This window comes from Canis lupus, chromosome 12 (assembly GCF_011100685.1).
Source record: "Canis lupus familiaris isolate Mischka breed German Shepherd chromosome 12, alternate assembly UU_Cfam_GSD_1.0, whole genome shotgun sequence".
Classification (NCBI taxonomy): Eukaryota; Metazoa; Chordata; class Mammalia; order Carnivora; family Canidae; genus Canis; species Canis lupus.
In genome coordinates, this window is record NC_049233.1 from 33,177,876 (window position 1) to 33,195,779 (window position 17,904).

Here is a 17,904-nt window from a genome sequence, read left to right on the forward strand (position 1 = left end):
TACATTCTTTTAAAAAAAACAATATTTTTTCTTGGCCTGGCATACATATTAAAGTGTATATTTATTGTCATTTGAACTGTTATAAGTCCACTTTCTATGAAATACAGAGGTTAAAATAATTAATTACTATTACAAGATAGATTTGGTCCTTCCTTAATGTGGTAGACTAAATGTCTTGCCTATTGTATTTTCTAAAGTTGCCAGTTGAAAAAAATAGAATGATCTTTTTCTCTGACTCCCATTTATTTTTTAAGCTTTATTGAGAAATAATTGACAAATAGAATTTCATATATTTAAAGTGTACAATGTGATTTGTTATATATACATTATGAAATAATTACCACAAGCAATATAATTAGCACATCCATCACCTCACATAGTGCACTCTTATGTGTATGTGTGGTGAAAATGCTTAAGATCCACTCTTAAATTTAAGTATACAGTACTTTATTATTAAATGTAGTCACCATGCTGTGCACATTAGATAGAGCTTACTCATAACAAAGTTAATCAACCCATATCTTCCTATTTCTCTCACCTCCTACCCCCTGGCAAGCATAGTTCTGCTGTCTGTTTCTATGAAATCAACTGTTTGGTTTGGTTTGGTTTGGTTTGGTTTGGTTTGGTTTGGTTGGTTTGGTTTCCACATGTAAGTGATTCCATGCAGTATTTGTCTTTCTCTGTCTGACAGTTATCTCACTTAGCAAATGCCCTCCGGGTTCATCCATACTGTTGCAAATGGCAAGATTTCTATCTTTATAGCTAAATGAGATACCTCTCCCTCTGGCTGTGGCTCCTTTGTATGTGTGTGTGTTATACCACATTTTCTTAATCCACTCATCTGTTGATAGATACTTAGGCTATTTCCTTACCTTGGATATTGTGACTAATGCTGCAGTAAATATGGTAGTGCAGATTTCTTTTCAAGATATTCATTTCATTTCTTTCAAACATATACCCATGAGTGGGATTGCTGGATCATTATGATAGTTGTAATTTTAATTTTTTTAGAAACCTCCACACAATTTTCCATAGCAGCTGCACCAACTTTCACTCCCACCAACAGTGCACAAGATTTCTCCTTTCTCCATGCCTTCACCAGCACTTGTTTATTTTGACATTTTGATATAGGAGTTCTAACAGGTGTGAGCTAATATCTCTTTGTGTTGCTTTAAAAAAAAAAAAAGATGTATTTATTTATTTATTAGAGAGCACATGCACAAACGAGCTGAGGGAGGGAAGGGAAAGAGAGGGAGAGGATCTCAAGCAGACTCCCTGCTGAGCTTGGATCAGGACTCTGGGCTCAATCTCCAGGACCCTAAGATCATGACCTGAGCCAAAATCAAGAGCCAGATGCTTAACTAACTGAGCCGCCCAGGCGCTCCATCTGTGTGGTTTTGATTTACATTTTCCCTGGTGATGAGTGATGTTGAGCACCTTTTTATCGTACCTATCAGTCATCTGTGTCTTCTTTAAAAAAATGTCTACTCAGATCTTCTGCCCAGTTTTTAATCAGATTATTTTTCTGCTATTGAACTATATGAGTTCTTTTTTTTTTTTTTTTTGGATATTCATCTCCTTAGATTTCAAATATTTTTTTACATTTTATAGGTTGTCTTTTAATTTTGTTGATGGTTTCCTTTGCTCTGCAGAAGCTTAATAGTTTGATGTAATCTCACTTCTTTATTTTTGCGTTTGCTTTTGGGATCAAATCCAAAGAATAATCTCCAAAACCAATGTCCAAGACCTTTTCTCTTATGTTTTCTTATAGGAGTTTTATGGTTTAGGTCTTAAATTTAAGTCTTTCATTGAATTTGAGTTAATTTCTGTGAGTGATGTAAGATAGGGGTGTAGTTTCATTCTTTTGCCTGTGGATATCCAATTTTCTCAGCACCTTTAAGAGACTATCCTTTCTCCATGATAGGTTCTTGGTACTTTGTCAAAGATTAGTTGACCATGCATGTATAGGTTTATTTCTAGGCTCTATTCTCTTCCAATGGTCTGTATCCCTGTTTTTATGTTATTAATTATCATACTGTTTTGATTACTGTAGCCTTTTTTTTTTTTTAAGATTTTATTTATTTATTCATGAGAGGCACACAGAGAGAGGCAGAGACATAGGCAGAGGGAGAACCAGGCCCCCTGCGGGAGCCCAATGTGGGGACTCGATCCCAGGACCCCGGGACCACAACCTGAGCCAAAGGCAGATGCTCAACCACTGAGCCACCCAGATGCCCCAATTACTGTAGCCTTTTAATAGTAATATTATAGCCTTGAAATCAGGAAGTGTGATGGCTCTAGCTTTGTTCATTTTTTAAGATTGCTGTAGCTATTTAGAGTCTTTTGTGGTTTCATATGAATTTAGGATATTTTTTTCTATTTCTGTGAAAAATGCCATTGAAATTGTGATAAAGATTGTTTTGAATCTGTAGATCATGTGGGATAGTGTGGACATTTTAACAATATTATTCTTCCAATCTAAGAACACAGGATATCTCTCCTTTTATTTGTGCCTTCTTCTGTTTCTTTCATCAGTATCATAGCTTTTAGTGTATATGTTTTTATCACCTTGGTTAAATTTATTCCTAAGTATTTTATTATTTTCAGTGCTATTGTAAATGGAATTTCTCCTCTTTTTAAATAATTGAGTGATTTTACATTTATGAAATAAACATGCACAGAGCAACTTCCTTTTATTTTTTATTGAAGTATAGTTGACATATAATGCTATATTAATTTCAGATAAACAACACAGTGGTGGGATTGCTTTCTTGATTTCTCTTTTAAGTAGCTCATTGTTCATATATAGACAAACAACTGATTTTTGTATGTTGATTTTGTGTCCTACAACTTTGCTGAATTTGTTGATTAGTTCTGACAACCTTTTGGTGGAATCTTTAGATCATGTCATCTGCATACAGATAATTTTACTTCTTCCTTTCCTATTTGAATGTGTGTATAATTTCTTTTTATTGCCCAATTGCTGTTGCTTGGATTTCCAGTGCTATGTTGAATAGAAGTGATGAGAGTGGGTACCCTTGTTTCTAACTTTAGAGGAAAGATTTTAACTTTTCACAGTTGGGTATGATGTTAGCTTGCTGTGGGCTTGTCCTATTTGGCCTTTATTACATTGAGGTACATTTCTTCTATACCTACTTTATTGAAGTCTTTATCATGAAAGTATGTTGAATCCTACATCTACTGAAATGATCATATTTGACTTTTATCCTTCATTCTGTTAATATGGTATATCATGTTTATTTGCATATTGCAAAGCATCCTTGCATCCCAGGGATAAATCTCTTGACCATAGTATATGATCCTTTTAAAAAACTCTTGGAATTGGTATGTTAGTATTTTGTTTTTGCATTGGTGTTCATCAGGGATATTGGCCAGTAATCTTCTTATCTTCTTTTCTTGTAATGCACTTGTCTGGCTTCCATATCAGGGTAATGCTGGCCTTTTAAAATGAGCTTGAAAGTGTTCCTTCCTGATCAATTTTTTTGGAAAAATTTGAGAAGGATTAGTATTCATTCATCTCTAAGTGTTTGGTAGGATTCACCAGTTAAATCATCTGATCCTGGCTTCTATATGTTGGGAGATTTTTTATTATTGATTCAGTCTCATATTGGTCTGTTCAGATTTTGTTTCTTCATGATTCAGTCTTGGTAAGATGTATGTTTCTAAAAGTTTATCTGTTTCTTCTAGTTTATCTAATTTGTTTTCATTGATTGTTCATTGTTGTCCCTTATTCTTGTATTTTCGTGGTATTAGTTGTTAGTGGCTTTCATTTATAATTATTTGAATTATGTTTTTTTCATAGCTTAGAGGTTTGTTGATTTTGTTTATCTTTTCAAAAAACCAACTGTTGGTTTCATTGATGTTTTCTATTGTCTTTTTTAGTCTCTATTTCATTTAATTCCACTCTGATCTTTGTTGTTCCCTTCCTTCTGCTAACTTTGGGATTAGTTTATTATTCTTCTGGCACATTCAGGGGTGAGAGGTCTTTCTAGGGTATTTGTATAGCAGAAATATTACATGTAATTAATGTCATTTTCAGAGTAATTTTTCTTAACATTATGACAAATGGTATTTCAGAAATACCCAAATAGAGGATATCCCCGGCAGCTCAGCAGTTTAGAGCCTGCCTTCGGCCTGGGGCATGATCCTGGAGACTTGGCATCGAGTCCCACATCAGGCTCCCTGCATGGAGCCTGCTTCTCCCTCAGCCTGTCTCTGCCTCTCTCTCTCTCTCTCTCTCTCTCTCTCTCTCTGTGTGTCTTTCATGAATGGATGAATAAAATCTTTAAAAAGAAAGGAAGGAAGGAAGGAAGGAAGGAGGAAAAAAAAGGAAGTCTTCCTTCTTCCCTTCCTGAGCCTTCCCCCCCCCTCCCTCCCTCCCTCCCTCCTCCCTCCCTACCCCTCCTCCTCCCTCCCATCCCTCCCCTCCCCTCCCCCCCCCCTCCCCCTTCCTCCCTCCCCCGAACTCAACTTGGAACAGAACAGAAAGACCCAAATAGAGTACTTTCTTTTTAAGTGCTTTTTCCTGGACAGAGATTTTTGTTTGGTTTTAATTAGTTGTAACCCCAGATTTAGTCATTGTTGCTATTTCAGCTTCTAATACTACTAATTTTGTATTATTGACTCTGAAATGTCCATTATCTGATCATTTACGAGTGTGTGGAAAGGAAGTATCTTTTAAAAATAGTTTATAGCAGACACCAGTCTTTAAAAGAGAAGCCTGGGTTTGCAAAGCAATAGAATTCCATAATACATGATTTTGGTTTATATGCAAAAACAATTATATGTATATTTTTACAGTATTATACAAGAAAGTGTTTAAGAGGCTGCATACTTTTTCATTAAATTTTAACAACCAAAATGGAAAACATGAGAACTGGATTTTGAACAGCAGAAGAAAAATAATTTCTTTCAAAATTTGTCATGTCTAAAATGTAATACCTAATATAATTTCTCAAGATCTTTTTTTATCCTAATGCTGTATTTATTTTGTTTTTCTTTGATTCAGAATATCTTATTTTTCTTATTTATGGTACACAATGATATCTATAGATTTTTACAAATGACCCTTCACAAATTATGAGATGTGCTACTTTCCTCATCCCAGTAGCATTCTCAGCATGATTATCTTTTATATGTGTGTAGTTTTCCACAGGTTCTTGTTTCATCCTCTGAACACCTCGATGATAATGTAAATCTGGTAATTTAGTTCTATTACCTGCCAGTGTGCCCCAAAATAGCCTGTCATGTTGAGTGTTTAAGTTCATGTGGAAACTATAAAGAACATTGGTTGATGGAATTGGTGACATATTAAGGCTCACAGGTATGGTGGATCCAAAATAGTTTCTCATGCCCAGATGAGCTTTTCCTCATCAGCAGTCTGGAAAAGAAAGAGAGAGAGAGGGAGAAAGAGAGCAAGCTCATACATGCAAAGAAGGCAACAAATTTTTTCCAGTTTTGGAGATACTGATTTGGTTTTCTTTTTATGTCCATCTTCCTTCAAGTTTTGTTTTATTTTAAGATAGTATTTAAGAGTTCCAAGAGTGTGTGTCTTTTTAATATTAATAAATTTGTTAGGAAAAGTTATCTTTCCCAAAATATTCTGCTTCCAGAAATTACTCCTATGAATTTGGCTGACTTTATTTTAATACATATCATTAATTTCTAGACTCATCCTTGATAACATAAATATATCCATGTAGAAGTAATTTTTCTTTATCCTGTGTGTTAATTCTCTTTTTACCTCTGTTCCTTAAAAATTTGCTTTTTCTTCTAAGGGCTTGGATTTTCTCTATACTTTTTATTACATGCCCTATTTTTCTGTTTGATTTGTACTGTCACTTCAAGACCTTTTCTTTCCAGCACTGTATTTTACTGCAATTCCTACACTTTGTGTATATTTCTGGAAAACTTTTAGAAGAAGAAAGAAATAATTTTGTCTGTGAGTTGCAGAAAGGCAGGTTAGATGCAGTAGGAATTAGATGGTATTATACAGCTTATTGCAACACATTTAAATTATTTCCAGCATGAAATTGTGCTGACAGTGAGAGGTTTGAGTCAGGAAATAGCTGTCATCTACAATAGCATCAGTCATAAGAGACAATGAGTATTTATAGAGCTGTTGAAAATTGATTAATAAGAAAATTTTCACAGACTTCTACAACAAAGTCATTGCCTGTTCTAGGAAACTGGCCTCAGTTTGAAATGTTAGAGCACTATGTACAATTTTGATAAAAAATTCAAATAACAATTCCCCATTTATAATAATGCTAGTATTTTTTAAAAGAAACATATATTGTTTCATTTGCTTTTTATTTTCCACCCATCCCTTTTTTCTGGAAAAAAAAATAATTTTATGCAAATAATACAAATAGTTAAAAACTCTCTTAGTCCAGAAAGATTTGTAATGAAAACAGTTAATTCTCTAGATGCAGCCACTTTTTTTAAAAGATTTTATTTATTCATGAGAGGCACAGAGAGAGAGAGAGAGAGAGAGAGAGAGAGGCAGAGACACAGGCAGAAGGAGAAGCAGGCTCCATGCAGGAAGCCCGACGTGGGACTCATGGACTCAATCCCAGGACTCCAGGATCACGCCCTGGGCTGAAGGCGGTGCTAAACTGCCTGAGCGCTGAGCCACCCAGGCTGTGCCCGATGCATCCACCTTTAACTATTCCTCTAATTTTAATGGCTTCCTCTGTATAGACATTTTAGCTTCCTGGTATGATGAATGACAACTGAATTTTAAACTATTTTCTTCCCTCCTTCCCCCCTACTTTTTAAGAGATATCATTATTCCCATATCTTTCTTTGACTTTGAAATTACTATTAAATAATGAATTGTTTAAAACTCCACTTCCTATTTCAACAAACATGACAAACACTATTGTGTAATATAAGGATATAAGCAGTCTTGCCTCTTTTTTCAAATTTGCTCTGTTCCTCTCCCTTTCAACCTATTAAGTATGTCCTTTGTTTTATATTATCAACGTTGCTAACATTCATATTCTGTTTTGTAACTGTAGTTAAATCTTAATGTGTTCTGTCTCTGGATTGATTCCAAATTAGAAAACAAGTAAACGGCATTTTCATTTTTATAGTAACACGAGAGAGAACGTGTTTAAAAAGGTAAAATGACTATCCAGCATAAAGAAGGAAGATCTTAATTAAGTTTCTGGCAAGACAGGACAAATCTATTTATCATTTTGGTATTGATTGAGTCACTCGTGGTATAGAGATAGCTAAAGGTATATCTTAGGTATTTCAGAAGCTTTTATATTCAAATATGCAGCTCTGTTGTAGTTAACAAAGTAGTGACTTGGAATCAGGATACCAGCTTCCTTTTTTCTGTTACCTTGGAAAACTCACTTCACCTCTGTGAGCTTCAGTTTCTCATCTGGGAAGTGTATTACCTGCTTTATAAGGTTGTTGTTTGTTAAATAGGTGAAAGTTCTCAGCAAACTGTAGAGGGCTGCATACATGTAAAATATTATTTAACTTCTAGAAATATAAGAAAGAATGAGAAACAGTCACATTTTGTCTCATTTACTATACTGTTTGTGAACCATTTAATGTAAAGAGCTGAAAGTGATGAAAAAGTTATTTTGATGTTTTCCTGTGATTTATATAATTGTGAAGCATAGTACGTACATAGGAAAACGTCTCCTGTTAACAAGTAAATTAAAAAAAATTTTAATAAAGCTATTTCTGGGATAAGAAGAATGAACTAGAATGACCAAGGGCAAGAAGGGAAGTCCAAAGGAAGAAGAAACCTCACAAAAGACCCCTACATTTATAACTTATCAAGGAAATCTAAGTATTTATGCTTGTATTTCTATGCTTATAAAACTAACTTAATCTGTAGATAGTGTTTGAATTGCAGTGTTCGTATTTGTTCAGCTATGCACTAGCAAGTCTTGTTCTGCCACTTACTAGCTATTTAGTCTTAAGCAAATTTTTCACTCTCTCCTGGCCTAACCTAATCAGTGAATGGAAATAACCCCTTTCTTACAGTGTATTTGTGAATATTAAGTGAGCAAATTAGATAAAGAGACCTGGTACAATACTCAGTAAATATTGATTTCCTTTTTCATGCCCTCTATTTCTATCCTAAATTGCCCCAGATGGTAAAAATACTGAAATAAGATCGACTCTAGAGTCTCAGAACCAACTTGATCTAAAGAAAGACAGTCATGGAGTTGCCTGGCAACCATTTATTGCCTTTTCCTTCTCAGTTCTCAAGAGTTAGCCTTATACATAGGATAGCTGAGTGATATGGTTTAACCTTTATATACCTCCTTTGGGTCTTCTTCCCCAATAAGACAGCTACTTCTTACTAGTGTAAGGGTTCTGTGATAAGTCTAAGAATGAACTGCGTACCTATGTTTAAACTCCTTTATCAGGGCAGCCCGGGTGGCTCAGCGGTTTAGCACCGCCTTCAGCCCAGGGCCTGATCCTGGAGACCCGGAATCGAGTCCCACATCAGGCTCCCTGGATGGAGCCTGCTTCTCCCTCTGCCCTATGTCTCTGCCACTCTCTCTCTGTGTCTCTCACTAATAAAAATAAATAAATAAAATCTTTAAAAACAAAACAAACAAAAAACTTCTTTATCAATGTGACGTAGAAGACCAAGCACAGACTTTGGGGCAAAGAGTAATGGCATTTGCTTCTGGGTAAATTATTTAAATTATCAGAGCTTTGGTGTCTCTAAAATAGATATATTAGTCCCTGCCCTATAAGATTGCCTAAGGGATTAGTAACAGTATAAACACAGTGCCCCTGCACATAGTAAGTCCTCTATGGATGATAGTTAGTAGTAGTAGTAAAATAAAACTGCTGCATTTTTGTTTTTCTTTTTTTTTAGTGAATAAATTTAATATGTATAAATTTGAGGTATACTATGTGTTACTTTGAAACATTTATTATAATGTGATGTTGTAGCAATATTTATTGACATTACATAATTGTAGAACAATATTGTTGCCTCTATTCATTATACTGTGCAGTAGATTTCTATGGCTTATTTACTACTATTTGCAGGTTTGTATTCTTAAACAACATCAGTCTTATCTCCCCACTTCCTCATCCCCTGCTAACCACCATTTTACTCTTTGTTTTTGACAAGTTTGACGTTTTTAGATTCTACAAATAAGTGATATACATTATTTTTTATTTTTCTGACCTATGTCACTTAACATAATGTGCTCAAGGTCCATTCATATTGTTGTAAATGGCAAGATAGTCTACTTTCTAATACCTAAATATTATTCCACTGTGTGTATATATATGTATATCTCTATACATATATATAATAATAAACAATGAATGAATGGATAAAAAAGATGTGCTCACATCTTTTTTATCCATTCATTCATTGTTTATATATATTGGCTATTGTGAATAATGCTGCAGGAAACATAGGAGTGCATTTATATCTTTGAAATCTTGTTTTCATTTCTTTTAGGTATATACCCAGAAGTGGAATTGCTGGATTGTATGGCAGATTTATTTTTAACTTTTTAAGGAGCCTCCATATTGTTTTCCATAGTGGTCAGACCAATGTACATTCCCACCAGTAGCATATAGTATTCCCCCCACCCACATCCTCATTAGCACCTCTTGTCTCTTGTTTTCTAGATAATAAGCATTCCAATACATGTAAGGTGATATCTTGTTGTATTGTTGATTAGCATTTCCCTGATGAAATGAGCATCTTTTCATATGCCTATTGGCCATTTTGATATCCTTTTTTGAAAACTTTCTATGTAGTTCATCTACAAGACTGCTATTTATAAGAAGAAAGAAGGGAAAATTGCATAAAACCTCAATAATGTATGGGGAAAGTCTTATTGCTAAAAATGTATATATACACATATGTATTCTCCACTTTGATAGAAGTTTCACAGCTAGATAAGCATTTGGATTAATAAGAAATCAACCCTGGTTAAAAAAAAAAAAAAGGAATTAAAAAAAAGTAATTTCCAGTTATTTGTATTTGGCCAGAGTTTTTCTAAGACCATCCATTCTGATAAAATTCTTTGTGTGTATATGTATTCCTTGCCTACCACTACCCAGTGTTTTTTATAAAGGTGATAGCAGTTAAGAACAAGTTAATATCAAGAGAAAAGGAAGGCTGGAAATAAAAGATAGCTATCAAAGTAAAGAGGGGTTGTCCCCTTGTTACTTTGCCTTGATGTAGTGGTTAATTGACCACTTGAAATGAAGCTTCAAATATAGACGTGATGGTCGAAGAGTCATCTGTTTCTCCCCTACTAGTTGTCTCCTTAAGTTTCTCCCAACCACCATCTTTTCAAGGTCTTCTTTTGAAACCCATTGAAATATTTTAAGTTTTGCTGAATTGTTTAGATTTTTCATGATTTGACCCTATCCTACATGTCTAACGTTATTTCCCACCATCTTCTTGTGGATTCTCCTTATGGAACCACTTCCATTTTCTCAAATTTGATGGATTCTAACTTACCTCAAATTTTGTGCATATTTTCCCCACCTCATCTCCTTTGTGAAGCCATAGATAACTCCCAAACGTTTCCTTTGCTGTGTTTCATAGCATTTTCTATAAACATCTTTTACTTCTTAGCATGTTATAATTTTTTTATTTATTTTGCTATAATACAATCAAACATCAAGAATCATTAAAGAAGAATGCTTTTGTAAAATGAGGAAAATTTAAAGAAATACACAGCTAGAGACAATTCATTTCATGTCACTAATCCATTGCTGTTAACAGTAACTGAATAATCTCAATAATCATGAAGGGAAAACTCACCATAGAATTAGAGCCTTCAAAAAGCTTTGCATAACTTATAAAATTTGAGTCCATTTGGCATTGTAAGCCTCCATTTTGCTTTCCCTACATGCAATAATTTCTTTCTGTCACTGCCATTATTTGTCTTTTTACCTGGCTTAACAGATAGTGATAATTACACTGGCATTTGCTTTGGTCTCCAAAATAGGGAGTTAAGAGATTATCACATTGTAGTGCAATTTTTTGCTTGAATTTTTCTATTCAAACTAGATTGGGAACTCAGAACAAGGGTAGGGTTCTCCTTTATGTTCATATCTCTTAGTTCTCAATATTTTAGAAGCTTAATAAGTTATGGTTGAATGAATGCTCACTTGTTCACAAAATAAATAACATATCAATGCCCACTGTTTAACCAATGGAAATGGAAATGCGAAAGATGGTGATAGGAATAAAATATAAAATTAAATTATCATGATTAATGTAAGTGTAGGTCTCTATCACAGGTCTTTAAAAGTGTAAATCTGATGTTTGGGTTAGCAGATAACTGATAGGCAAGCTGAAAATAGATTTCTTTCAACAAGTAGGGTACTAAATTAAGAAGTTAGGTGAAAGTTCAAGTATTTCATAAACACTTGCTGAGAGCCCATTATGTGTAAGACATAGTGTTCACTCCTAAATTAAAACAATTTAAAAGATATATGTAGTTCCCAACCTCATGGAGGGAGGTTATCATTCTAGTAAATATGAAAAAGCAGAGAGGGTTTCAGATTCAAGACAATAAACAGACTGTACACATATGTCTGGGTCTTTCTAAGACCCTTTGATAATAGTATAAAATCCAAGAAGAAATAGCAAAATATTTCAATAAATTTCTGCAGGACAGAAAACAGAAGTGAGAGCTGAACTGCCTTTTGGGATACCTTCCCCCAAGGATTTCAGGAATTATAGCAGATGAAGGGAAGTAAGAGTGGGCTGGAAAACAGAGATTAATTAAAAGTCTGTAATCAGATCAACTGTAATAGTTGGGCACCTCAAGGCCAATGGTAGAATGTCAGGAAGATTAGTATTTACCTTAGGACAAAAACCTCAGGACTTTTCTCTAAAGAAATTAGCATGGGGTGTTAATATGTAACACTTGAGAGTAAAGCACTTACTATTTTTTATGTGTGTTTGGTAAAAAGCAAATAACATGAAATCTACCCTCAACAAATTTTTATGTATATAGTTACAGTATTGCTAACTATATGCATATTTTTGTCAGCAGATCTCTAGAACTTTTTAACCTTGCGTGACTGAAATTTTGTATGGTTGAATAGCAGTTCCTCATTTTCTCCCTCCTCCCAGACCCTAGTAAAACCATTCTACTTTATTTGAGAAGTGTGACTATATTAGATAGCTCATTAAGTAGAATCATGTAGCGTTTGGCCTATTTCTCTTAACAGGAGTTCTCACAGTTCATCCATATGTTGTAGTATAGGATTTTCTTCCTTTTTTTTAAGGTTGAAAATATTCGATTCTCATTGTCTTTACCCTTTCATCTACTGATGACATTTAGGTTATTTCCACCACTTGGCCATTGTGAATAATGTGGCATTGAACATGGAAGTGCAAATATGTCTTCGAGGTCCTGTTTTCAGTTCTTTTAGGTAAATACCCAGGAGTGTAATTGCTAGATCATATGATAGTTTTATGTTTACTTTTTTGAGGAACCTCCATACCGTTTTCCATAGTGGCAACACCATTTTACATTGCCACCAGTGGTGTACATGGGCTTACCCTATACATAATACCATATGAAGTAAGACATATGTGAGACATGGACCCTGCCTTCAAGAAGTTTCTTTTTCTTCCTTTTCAGATTGTCTTCCTTTCCATCTTAATCTGACTTTTTTTTATGATTTCAACTCAAATGCCTTATTTTTAACAAAGCCTTTTCTGAATTCACAGACTAAGCACTCTATCCTCTGTCATGCTCAGGATAGATGTAATTTACAGAATTAGATGAGGGCAGGGAAAGCAGGTTTTTTTGTTTTCTTTGGTTAGGTCTACCTAGCTTAGGACAGTGCATGGCACAGAGTGTACAATAAATATTTAAAAAAATTTTTGTGAACTCTGTCACCCATTTTTTGAAGATCATATAAGATATTATTTTATTAAATGATAAAATGAATACCCAAATACTCAAACCTTCCTTTAAGAAACAGAACGTTATTAGTACTGTGAAAGCCTCCTGTATATCCCTCCTGATTTTTGTGTTAATCATTCTTTTGCTTTCTGTATAGTTTTATCATCTATGAATCTTACCTAAGTATATATCTGGTTGAGTTTGGAAAAACTGAGTAGTAAGCACAAACCTAGTTGTATAAGGGAGCTGCAGTATCACTACTATGAAAAGAAGGATCCCAGAAGAAAAGCTGCATAGAGTTTTTGGGTTACAGTATGTTTCTGTATAGTTAAAGTTTAAGATTTCTCTTTGGGGAAGTTTGTGGGCAAGACAAGGAGTGAATTGTGTGAAACTTAGAGTTCACTGCATTTAGGACTTCTGGTAAGGTTGTAATGTGATGAAGTATTAGATATCCAACACATGGAGTAGGCTTCTTTGCATCTAAACTTAACATTTAACTTTTCTACCTTCAACTCTCAGGAGCAGGTCAAACAGAAAACTGTTCAGTAAAAAGACTGCCCTCTTTTAATCTAATCAATAGGGCAGAAACTTCACCAATTGCACCCATAGGCAAATCAAGCCAACTGTTTAATCTCTTCTTACGATAAAATGGTACCATGGCAGTTAGGATCTTTCAGATGATGGACCTCAACATATCTATTTGCTGTGGCAAACTAATCCAATATTTATTAGTCATGTTCTATAAGGCAGAAGATTATCTGGAATCTTCCTTTACCATCTTCCTAGGGATTCCCTTTGCCTCTTCCACAGTAGATGTCTACTAACACCTGTTTTTCTTTCTTGGTTTACTCTTGTTTTGTTGGAGCCTGTTTTCTATATCTTGTTGAGAAAAGTGGCATAGGAATTTTCTGAAGCCTTCCATGTCTAAAAATGTCTTTATTCTTCTCTTGTTTTAAAGTTTAGCTAAGTATAGAATTCCAGGGTAGAACTCTTTTCTTCAGAATTTTGAAAATATTGTTCCATTGTCTTTTGGTTTGTAATATTGCTATTGAGAATTCCAAAGGCATCTGATTGATTCTTTATGTGACCCTTTTCCCTTTTCAGGAATCTTGTAGCACCTTCTCTTTGTTTCTAGTGTTCTTATGACACATGATAATGTACCTTGGATCTCTGAGTACCTGTTGGGACCTTTTAATCTGGAAACATGTGCTTCAGTTCTGGGAAGTTTTCTTATTTTGTTAATGATTTTCTCCTGCTTCCCTGTTTTTTTCTATCTGGAACTTCTGTCAGTCCGATACTGGATCATCATCACTGGTTCTCTTACTTTTTAGTTTTTTTTTTCTCTCCTTTTTTCCATTTTTGTCTTTCGTTTGTACTTTCTATTACACTTATTTCTTCAACTTTAATCCCTTTTTGAGTTTTTACTTTTGTTGTTTTTCTCTCCCTTATCTGACTTTTCCTCTTTTCTTCCTCCTCTCTTTCCTTTTTGTTTTCCTCCTTAACTCTAATCCCTTCTTTTCTTTTAAAATCCAAATGTTCCTGTGTTTTTGGAGTATTCCTCTATCATAGCAACATTTTCTTGTTTCATGAAATGCAATACCTTTTCTCTAAGAACAATATTGATAGTCTTTTTTTCTACAAGTTTTTTAATTTTCTTTTTTGTTTTGGTCTCTAACTTGCAAGCTTTCTTCCAGTGTCTGATAGTCCTCAGTTGTATATACATGACTAAAAGGAAACTTAATTGGAAGTTCTGAGTACATACTTGAGACTTGTCTCTTTGACCTTTGCATAGGGTGATATTGTGAGCCATTTGCTAAGGAATCTTTGAAATCAGTTGTCTATAGATATTATCTATTGTAATAGATCTATATAATTAGGTATTAAGTATTATATAGATCTGTTGGGTTCTCAGATTCTGCACATTAAAAACGTGAAGAATCTGAGTATTATTCTGTATATTGTTGAAAATAATTCTTCATGTTTCTCATGTTTCTGTATATGTTGTGAACAGAGACACTGAAAGACTTCTGTTCCAGACTAACTTTTTAAGATGTTTGTATAAGTGAAGAGCTTTGGAAGATTTAGATAATTTCCTTGTCTGGAGCAGAAGGAAGATTTGTTTACTGTACAGTATAATAAAGATAATGTCTCCCTCTAGTTCAAAGATTAGACAGGTTTTTTTTTTTTTATAGCCCTTTATAAAAGATTAAGGTTTCCTGGGGACCCCTGGGTGGCTCAGCGGTTTAGCGCCTGCCTTTGGCCCAGGGCGCGATCCTGGAGTCCCGGGATTGAGTCCCACGTCGGGCTCCCAGCATGGAGCCTGCTTCTCCCTCCTCCTGTGTCTCTGCCTCTCTCTCTGTCTATCATAAATAAATGAATAAATCTTAAAAAAAAAAAAAAAAAAAAGATTAAGGTTTCCTAAGCTTAGAGTTCCTCAGTTCTGACCTAAAACCCACTGTATGCATAGCATCCACTTGGACCTGCCTCTATCACCCTCCTAGATCTTGGGGGAATAAGGACAACGGGAACTGATGTGATCATGCAGCTCGTGCTGCTTGCTATGCTATAAGTAATAAAATCCTTTGTCTCTGACCCAGGAATCTCATGTCTTCTCTCAGCACTCATGAAACTGTGGCAGACTAGTGTGTTAGCTTGCAAGTAGCATAAAATCTTAGATTCCTTACACTTCTTGAAATGCCAGAGAGGACCTTTGTCTATTTCCTTCCTGAAGAGTAAGAATCTAACTGCTAGCTTCTGGGAACACAGTAGAGGAGAAGTTCTGTGTATCTCTGCATTCAGTAGTCAGGATGGCCTATGTTCATATACCCATGCTCTCAGTTTTGCCAGGTGACTTTCACTTCAGAAGGCCTCTGTTTTATCTCCTTCAGCGAATAAGCCTTTACGCTTCTATGAAGGTGAATAAGGGGCAGCAAGCTAGTGGCATATAGTAAGAGAAAGGGATATATGAATCTGTTCTGCTCTTTGCTAATAGGTCATCTTCTCAATTAAGCATTGCCTGACTTTCTTTTTAAAATTGCTACCTTTCTTAACCTTCTTTTCTTTTTCCTTCAAAGAACTTATTATCTATTACTTATTAAACATAGTGTATCATTTACTTAATATTTTTATTCTTTATTCTCCCTCCCATTAGGGTATAAGCTCCATTAGGTCAGAGATTTTAATCTCTATTTTGTTGTATGCCCCTAGGACCTAGAAAATGACTGTTATGGCATATACTTGGTAATCAGTCAGTATTTAAAGATATTGTTGATTGAATGAGTAAATGAATGGGAAGAACTTGGCGGATTTTTTGCCCATTGCTCCTGAGTTGAGAATAAAATTACAAAGTCACTGGTTCATCTTTTCAAAAGCTTTTAAGTATCGATATTGAGGATATAGGTGATTTTCACAGAAGATTAGTTATTGTCATTTCAAAGCAATTTAGAATAATTTATTTAGTATAGTTTCTTATTCCTGTGTTAGAATCCCTTTTAGGGCATTTCTAACAGCAGGATTCCTTTTCTATTGGAGCGTTTCTAGTGCTCTCAATAAATATTGGATATAATTTATTGGTAGAGACAATGAAGTTGACTAAGAAATTATTAAAAAGGGATAGCCCATGAGATAGGAGCAAAAACAGAAAAGTGTGATGTCTGGGTAGTCAAATTAAAGAAGTGTTTCAAGGGTGAGAGTATGTTTAACTTTCTGATGCTGATTATAAGCCAAGTAAGATGAGGTCTGAGAATTACTGTTGTATTTAGCAAAGGAGAAGACATTAGAGATCTTGATAAGAGCAGTTACATGGGCCAGAATCTACTTACCAAGTGAATTACTCATTGTTGTGTAAGAATTTGCCCCCAAAGTTAATTTAAAACAAACATTATGTCATAGTTTCTTTGGGTCTGGAATCCAGAAGTTGTTTAGCTACTTGCCTCTGTCTCATGGTCTCTCAAGAGGTCTATTACTTCTGCTGTATTCACACAGATCAACCCTGGGACTTTGTTGGAGGAATTGTACAAGGATTGATACTAACAGGTGAAACTCCCTGGGAACCATCTTGAAGACTAGCTATCACAAAATGGGCGAAAGCGAGAACGAGAGGGAAGAGTTAGAGATGTTGAATACCAAAGACCCTTTTGAGGAATTTTGCCAGGAAAAGGAGAAGAGAAAAAGGGAATTTGTCCAGGCACATCTGCAAGTCGATGTAGTAATGGAGCTTAGAGAACTTCTCTGATTATTTTCTCATGAAATAAGAACCAAGATTCTCAGTTGAAACTGAAGGACAGAAAATAATTTACAAAATAGTAATCTAGGAATGTGGAGAGAGAATGAATTTGGAAAATATAGTATGATTACTAAGCAGCACTGAGGGTCTATTCAAGACTAGTGATCTTGAATTAAAGCATAGTCATTCAGAAGAGTTGTGTATTTTTCCCCAGCTATACTCAGCTTGTGAGTACAAGTTATGTAGTAGGTACAAGGGCAGGAGGTTATATTTGTAAATGTTGGTATTGTATCTGTCCTATCTGCCTAGATAGGACAAAGCAAATTGGGATATATGCAAGAATGAGTGATAATGATGGAGTATGGAATTTAAGATGGGTAAGGAGGAAAGGATTTGAAAGAAGGTACAGGGATTGCAAAAAGGAGGAGGATTTGTGGAATCTACCAAATGAGGTCCAAAGATTGTTGAGCTTGTGGCATTAGAGTAAGCTGGAGAGAGGATATTGATTGAACTTTAAATTGCAGTCATAGGTAATGTAAAATTCTAGGGAATGACTATAGGAATGAGGAGCTAAGGAGGGCTAGAGTACAACAACACTTAAGGAGAGGGGAAAGAGAACCTAAGAGGTTTGATTGCTGGAGTAGTTTTGGAAAAAGAGACCTTGAGTTAGGAAATGAAGCCTTAAAAAAAGAAAAAAAAAAAAAAAAGAAAAAGAAACGAAGCCTTTAAGAGCTGAGGGCTTCCAGGCTTTGTAGTGACTGCAAAACATGA

At 34.9% G+C, this 17,904-nt stretch overlaps 1 protein-coding gene across 10 annotated transcripts in view; it reads left to right on the forward strand.

Annotated features, from left to right (window-relative positions):
* The window catches only part of FAM135A (family with sequence similarity 135 member A), a 132,536-nt gene that overhangs the window by 22,666 nt on the left and 91,966 nt on the right, over nt 1–17,904 (forward strand). The window lies entirely within an intron of this gene.